General features: G+C 41.9%; 1 long non-coding RNA gene across 1 annotated transcript in view; it reads right to left on the bottom strand.

Moving 5' to 3' along the window:
* LOC139226985 (uncharacterized) overlaps positions 1-1,038 on the bottom strand; it is a 152,581-nt gene extending 151,543 nt beyond the window's left edge. Inside the window, exon 1 of the long non-coding RNA XR_011587344.1 lies at positions 961-1,038. This is a non-coding gene — a long non-coding RNA (uncharacterized lncRNA). The remainder of the gene's footprint in view (positions 1-960) is intronic.
* Positions 1,039-7,761: the final 6,723 nt, after the last annotated feature.

Consider the following 7,761-nt stretch of genomic DNA (forward strand, 5'->3'; position numbering starts at 1 on the left):
GTTGAGCATGAGGGATTTCCTTAAATGGAGTACCATGGAATGAATGGCATCCTCGTGATCATCTCTCGGGAGCGTCAAAGCACAGAGGAACCATAGAATGATTGCAGCAAAGAAGGAGGCCATTCGGCCCATCAAGCCTGTGCCAGAGCAACTGCAGAACAACTTTCTCTTACAAACATAATGACGCCATTTATATCTTGAGCATTCACTTATAGGAAGGAGTCGGTCGCTGCTGGATTTGATAGATTGGGTGACAAGTTGCAAAGAGCATTGATAATGGACTTAACCACTTGGGAAAGACCTTCATAGAATCATAGAATGGTTACAGCATGGAAGGCGGCCATTCAGCCTGTCGAGCCCGTGCCGTACAAACTATTGTCCTGCTGCAGATCACTGGTTATCCAGCTGGGGGCTCTTGGGACCTGGCAGGAGAAGGGGCATCCTTCCAGACCCCTCAAAGGATTAATACAGTACCAGAAAGAAGGCAGGCTCTGTGTTGTCAGACATGGCTCCAACTGTTGCAGGGACATCTCATGACTTTGCACCCAGAGGTTCAAGGCCACTACCATCCCTATAATACCATAATACCCAGATTTGCTCCTCCCACCCAAGGAGCACTTAGACATAGCCTTACATTAATTGGTAGGACAAGCATTCCTTACGGTGTCACCAAGGGAAAGCATGGATGATGATTTAGAGCACATAATACAAATTGATCAATAAATACTGATCTTTTTATTTATCTTTTGTGTGGACAGTGTTTGTTGAGAGGTCTTGGAAAGGCAGTAAGTTTTGGAAGGGCACTGAAAGATGACAGTTGTGTTTCAATACCAAGAATACATAACATGCTCTTGCGGGAGAAAATATGTGTTTTAACAGCAAAAATAATGTTGCAGAATTTGCGGTCGGAGGCTACCCGCGGGTGGATGCCTCCAACCTGAAAAAAATCTACGAACTTACCTGGTGGTCCGGGAGGGTCGGCAACTTGCGGTTCTGGGTCTCCACATGAAGGCCTGCGTAGAGGCCCACGTATCCCAGGGGACCAGGTGTTTTGCAAGCGTCCCTGGGATCATGTGGGCTGGCCCAACCAATCAAAGTAGGGGTATTCCCATTCATACTTGTGATGAGTTCCGTATGTACGGAATCTTTAAGTATGAAAGGGAATACCCCCAAAATACACAAACACTTAAAATAAGTTAAAATAAACATCACATATGTAAAATGAATCAAAATGTAATTTAATTAATTATTTAAAACAAACATTTTATTTTTTGAAAAATAAATTTACATATTTTAAAGGGTCTGAAAATAAACGTACCTTATTTCACAGGTTTTTAAATGTTGAAATTATTGAAAAAAGATAATTTTTCTGTCCTTTAAAAGTCTTATGCTGATAAAAGCAGGCCTTACGCTTGCTTTTATCAGGTATAAGAATTTCACGGGCATTCGCTGGGCAGAATTTGGGCAAATAGCCCAACTCTCCGTCAGCAGAGGCTCTTTGCTTCTGGATATGTGCGATCTGTCCAGAGGATGCTTAACAGATCGCAAGTTCCGGGTTTCGGCACATGCGCAGTGCATGTCTAAACCCGGAACTTGTGGGCCCCTACAGGCGCGTGTGCACCTCATGCGATTTCAGCCCCAATGTTGTTCCACGACAGGATCAATCCATTACTGGACGTAGTTCTCAATCACAGAGTTCAGAGTTTTGCACCATTCGCCCTGTTCTTATATCAACTCATTTCACTTCTATTCTTTCTAATCCTCTTCCTGTGGGTCTGGAACCCATGGGCTCTCACAGGTCGGGGAGCCATGATGTTCCAGGCCCGTGCTCCAGCTCTTTTATGTCCCTGACCTGGGTTGATGTGTAGAGCCCTGATGGCCACATCCATTTGATCTATAACACCATAACTTGTTGGGAAGCCTGCCAGGCACTAAAGTTCTCCAGTTGTTGTCACCTTTCCATTGGGCAGCTGATAAAGCTATTGCTCCTGGCAAACATGGCATCATCAGTCACTGGCTTTATAAAGGTATGAACTGCAGACTGGCTTAACTGGCAGATGCCTCATGCAGTGGTTTGGAAGGAGCCTGTTGCATAGAAGCTGTGGTAACTTTCACAGCTACTGAAAGAGCCAATCCAGTATTTGAAGTTGCCTGTAAGTCAGCCTGCAGTAGATGGCATAGCTCTCTGATTGCCCTTGTAGGGACTCCTCTGACATAGCCATATAGGAGCATTGTAGTCTGAAAAGATGGGCCCTTGGCTACTGACTCAAGCAAATGTTGTTGAACTGGGACATTTTGTCCTCGCATGGAATTGTCCTCCTCATCAAATTCCTGGAGCACAACGGGAACACCCAAAGGGATTCCCATCCTCCTCATTTTATGAATTACAACTTATAATGCTGCAACAAATTTAGGCCGCACAGCAGGGAAGTCTTGCCTAGCAAGTTGAATTATTTAGCAACAATGCAGGAATGTGCAGGGATAAAATAAAAATGTAATATGTTAAATGCAGCAGATAAATGCTCACTGCCAAAAATATTACAGTTCACTGCCTATTTAAATGATAGCTGACCTTGCTTTAAGGATTAATTACAAGCAGGCCAGTCCCGTTATGTTATCATGTGCTAATTTTATATGAGCATCGTGCATATTGATATAGAATCTTGTCCAAAGTCATGACCGTCAGTGTGCGACGTCACTTGCATAATTTTAGTTGGGTTTTCCTACTAGTTCCTATTGGCTCCTAAATCATACCTTGCAAAATTCAGCATACTGTATGTTTGGCATGCAACGTTAGGTGCCCAACTTTTCAACCGTGCCCATCACCAGGAGGGTTCAGTACCCCGGTAAAGCCTTATAAAATCGTGGCTATACAGTGCTCTTCAAAGGCCTATTCCCCAAGCTGAGGAAACTGGGTTAAAGAAACTTGTTTGCATGTCATAATCATGGAATATGATACAGTTATATGCCAGGTAGTTTTATCTTTCCAGGATACAAAGGTAACAATCATCATATTATATTAAGTGCTATCAATTAACTTTGCATTTACTCCTCAGGTAATTTTAAAGTGACCTTTGATCAAAGATCCTCCTCCAGATGATTAGTTAGTGTGGCTATCTATCACAGAAGAAGCTGAGTTTGTTAAGATTTCCTTTAATGTTTATTTGTTAATTTGCGGGTTCTGGTGGCTGGGCCCTTTTAACAAGGAGGCACATGGTTGAATTGTATTATTTAAAAGAATTGTGAGCTAGAAGCTGATTAAGCAGCATTAAGCTGAAGGAAGAAATATGCAGAAGAAGCTGGTTTGCCAAACATTGAAACCAATTTATCAAAACTCCAAAAGTTTAGGTAACTTGATAAACTGGCAAAAGCCACACATGTAGCTAATCTGTTGTCTTATGCCATGGCCAAAGTTCCAGATGCTACTGAATCAAATGTATATTTGCAAAGACAGATTTCTTAGCATCCAAACAGTTGCATGCAGATTAACTGATGGAATGCATCTCAAGATTCAGGATCCTTGATTTAATGGACTTTGTAGTATCAGGTGCGTAGCTTTTTTATGAGGTTTAATTTACTCTTGTGCATTAAATGAGAGTTAATTAGAGGTTTTAAGCACATTCGAAAGAATGCACAGACTCACTTGCTCCAATTTCTTGGAAGGTGGGTGCATTACAACTAATGGAACTGAAAAGTCAAATCAAAAAACATCTGGAATAATGCTAATGATCGACTTGTTCCGCTGCTAATTATACACTAAAGAAGCTCAAATCTGCAAAGGTTGGCTCCTTCTGCTGTGCAGTGTTGATGCCTCCAGTGCTTTTTGTTCTGATGAGCTCAGGCAAACGTGTGGGAAACCTGATGTACCCAGAAAACCTTGCATTGGCTCATGTCTGTAATCGAAACCTTTGAGCTTTTTACTTATTTAAAAAAAAGGCTTTGTTGAAATATTTGTCAGTATACTCCTCACTGTGCTTTTCATATGTTTTATTACCAACAACAACTTGCGTTTATATGGCGTTTTTAACATAGTAAAATGTCTCAAGGCACTTCACAGGAGCATTATCAAAACAAGATTTGACACTGAGTCACAAGAAGATATTAGCACAGGCGACCAAAAGCTTGGTCAAACAGGTAAGTTTTAAGGAGCATCTTAAAGGAGGAAAGAGAGGTAGAAAAGTGGAGATATTTAGGGAAGAAATTCCAGTGCTTCGGGCCTAGGTAGCTGAAGGCACGGCCACCGATGGTGGACCGATGAAAATTGGGGATGTGCAAGAAGCCAGAATTGGAGGATCGCAGAGATCTTGGGTGGTAGTAGGGTTGGAGGAGGTTACGCATCACTCCACATAGGTCTGTAATTTTTCAAAACCGTGAGGATGAAGTCATCTAATATGCCTCAACTGGAAGTAGATGGTCAGAATGAAAAATTGAATTCACCATACACAGGAAATGCAAAAAAGAAAAAGATTGAAAATATTGAAATCTAAAGTAAAAGAAAATGCTCGAAGCACACAATGGTTTGTTCAGGTAGAGACCTATATTAGTACTAAGCAAGTGTCTCTATCTGATATGGTAACCTAATCTTTTCTGCTCATCAATGCTGAAAAATCTGCTGTGTCCTTTCCAGCATTTTCTGCTTTTATTTCCAATGCAATTTTATGTGCCTGTCATACCACGGGTGTCTTGTACCCTCGGATGCATAGTCATATTTGTAGGTTTGTTACTATTTTGCACCGTAATTCATGGAAAAGTGATAAAGCATGCAAAAATTCCTGAACTGGCAGCAGTCATAGATAAGCCATGTGCTCACTTCATTACGATTCTTTTCGATGCATCACAACCTGTAAATGCAACTGTGCACAGACATCCTCATTAGGTCTTCAATTTGAATGCCTCTATTGTGCTGAAAGATATAAGCAATTATATGATGCTAATAACACTGAATGTCATTCAGTTGAATGTCACCAGGAGGAGTAAATGCTGGGGTAGTCATGTCTGCATGGTTATTTTTGCCATATGTGGAGCATTAGATTGTAATTTCCTACTGCCACAACAGCTTACAGTTCAGGCATCTTATTCCTGATGATTCCTGCATCCATATATACATCGTATTGTAGATTCCTTCCCCCCCCCCCCCCTCCCCACACTCTTTGGGTGCCAAGTATCTGCTTGCTACTTGTATCTGGTTCCTGTATCTCTCTGAGTTACTGTATTCTTATTCAGTATTGGCTATTGACTATTTTCCACTCTTCCATGTGGCTTTTTGTTTCAAAACAATATGATTATTATATATGGTTGCTTTTTAACCATTGCAGAAGATGAGAATCCTTCGGGCTGGAAATTTGATTGGAGGGTTTTTAAGGCGCTAATGTCGGGCGGTTGCTAAATTTAGCGCCGGAAAATGGTTTGCGATGGGAGCCAAAGAATTCAGTGGTTGTGCAATGACAGTAGAGGGGAGCGCGAAGGGAAGCATTCCTCACTTCTCTTCGGGCGTTAGGACTGAATATCCGTTGCTAAAGAGCCGGTTTCGTAGCGCCCCAAGATAGGCCTCCCTGCAAAAAAAAAAGAATCGAACAAAAAAACATTCTCTATACATTACTCACCTCAAATAGAGTTAACTCGCAAAAAAAAAAATCAGTCACACTTACCTCAGGCAGTCATTCCTTCCCTTAGTGCCCCGGGACAGCTCTGCACTCCAGCTTTCTCTGGCGGGGTCACTGCGGGGCGCTACAGGTGCCGCGCAAACCAAATGTTGCATTCGTGTCGATACCGGGGGCGTTGCACACCGGCGAGACACTCCTGGGTGATACTCCTCAGCGCCGTTGGTACTGGCACACTGAATTTGCCAAGCGGCGCGAATGCCGGCGCCCGCAGCTGCAAACCCTTTAGCGCCCCTGTTCCAACCTTCGCGAGGCGCTGTCCAAACGATTTTCGAGCCCATTCACTCAAAGTTGGGCCCAGATTTTTGGTTTGCACAATGGGCCTAGTTTTGCTCTTTAAAAATAATCACAGTTCCATCTATTTAAGATTGGCAATTAGTCATACTCTTTTTGATTTTTCATATACATCAACCATAAGTGTTTAAACTGTTTCAATCCAGGTGTCAGCATTTCACAAAACAAAATCAACTTTTCATTGGAATTTGAGGTTATCAGTATCAACTAATAAGATCAGTTAGAGAGCAGAGCTGAAGGCTGTTCGAACCAATCAGACTGGTTGCAGAGCAGCATTGGAGCTTGAGAGAACCAAATCAATCAGACATTACTTACATCTGCTATTTGTGGCACACAAACTTGACGTAGAGATGCTTTAAGGTGAGTCGATGCTTTCTCAGTCACAGGCCCTTCTGTGATCTCCCCTCAGCCTTGATGGCTGATGACAAAATGCTTGGAAGAACTGCGACATACGGAATGGATTCCTTATAGAGGACCCCACAGTACAATCTGCAGGATCAAACCTTCCTTGCAAACAGTGGACAACCATCAACCGCCTCAGAACCGGCTATGGTAGATGCTGCCGCCTTCTCCATAGGTGGAAGATTAAAGCATCCCCATCATGTGACTGTGGAGCTCCTAATCAGATCCTGGAGCACATCATTGAGCACTGCACTCAGAGGAAATTCGCAGGCAGCTACAAGATATCCACGCTGTTACTCCGGAAGCTTTGGCCTGGATATCCAACTTAGATATTGACATTTGATTTATTTTGTTGCTACCATACGAAAGAAAGACAGATTTTTATTTAGTGTTTGTCTCTAGAGAAGCTATAGATGACAAATAGAAACAGTAATGATCTCAGTACCAAACCCTGAGGTACCCCACTCAGTACTTACACCCACTCGGACAAACTTCTGTGACAAGTACTCAATGTTTCCTACCCTTTGGCTGGTTTCTTATACATTCCCAGGGTTTACCCTGAATCTCACAGCTTTGAGTATAATTAATAGCATTCTGTGTGTAACTTTATTAAAGTCCTTTTGGAAAGTGCTTTATCCTTTCAGAAGTTGGGGTACATTACATCATAGGTTGAACAGAATCCACCGATTGTCACTTCCTCAAAGGTGTTGAGGAGATTGGTCAGGCAGGATTTTGTCCTTTGGAATCTAAATGCTGTTAACTATGTTATTGTTATACAGATAATCTTCAGTTTTCTCCTGATAATTGATTCCATTATTTAAAATAGAATGAAAGTAAAACTAATGGGACTGTAGTTGTCTGCCTCTTTTTGTCACCCTTTTTGAATATGGGCACCACGTTAGCCCTGTTGCCAATCTAGTTGTACCACTCCACGATCCATTAACTCCCCCATAATGATTATCAGTGCTTCATTAATTTCTTCCCTAATCTCTCTCTATGCAATCTGCGATAAATAGCATCTATCCTTAAGGATTTATCTGTTTTGTGCCCAATTAGTCTGTCGAGGACTTCCATCCCATTTATAACGAAAACACTGATTTTACTTGGGATGTCTTCCTTTGTGAATACTTGGTCAAAGTAGTCATATAGAATATTTACTTTTTTGTATTCATCCTCCGTTTCAAGCCCATTTGTATCTTTTACAGTTTTCATCTTTTCTCTGACTGCCCTCTTGTTGTTGTGATGCTGAAAGTTTATTTTATTGTTGTGCTTACCCTCTTTAGCTTTTCCCCAAGTCTCTCCTTGCTCTCCGTACACCCTTTTATTGTGTTTTCTTAAGTGAGCCTAAGTGAGCCCTTTCTCCCTACAGGATTTGTACAGATTATTTTCCATTTTATCATCCCTT

The sequence above is a fragment of the Pristiophorus japonicus genome, chromosome 16 (genome assembly GCF_044704955.1).
Source record: "Pristiophorus japonicus isolate sPriJap1 chromosome 16, sPriJap1.hap1, whole genome shotgun sequence".
NCBI lineage: Eukaryota > Metazoa > Chordata > Chondrichthyes > Pristiophoridae > Pristiophorus > Pristiophorus japonicus.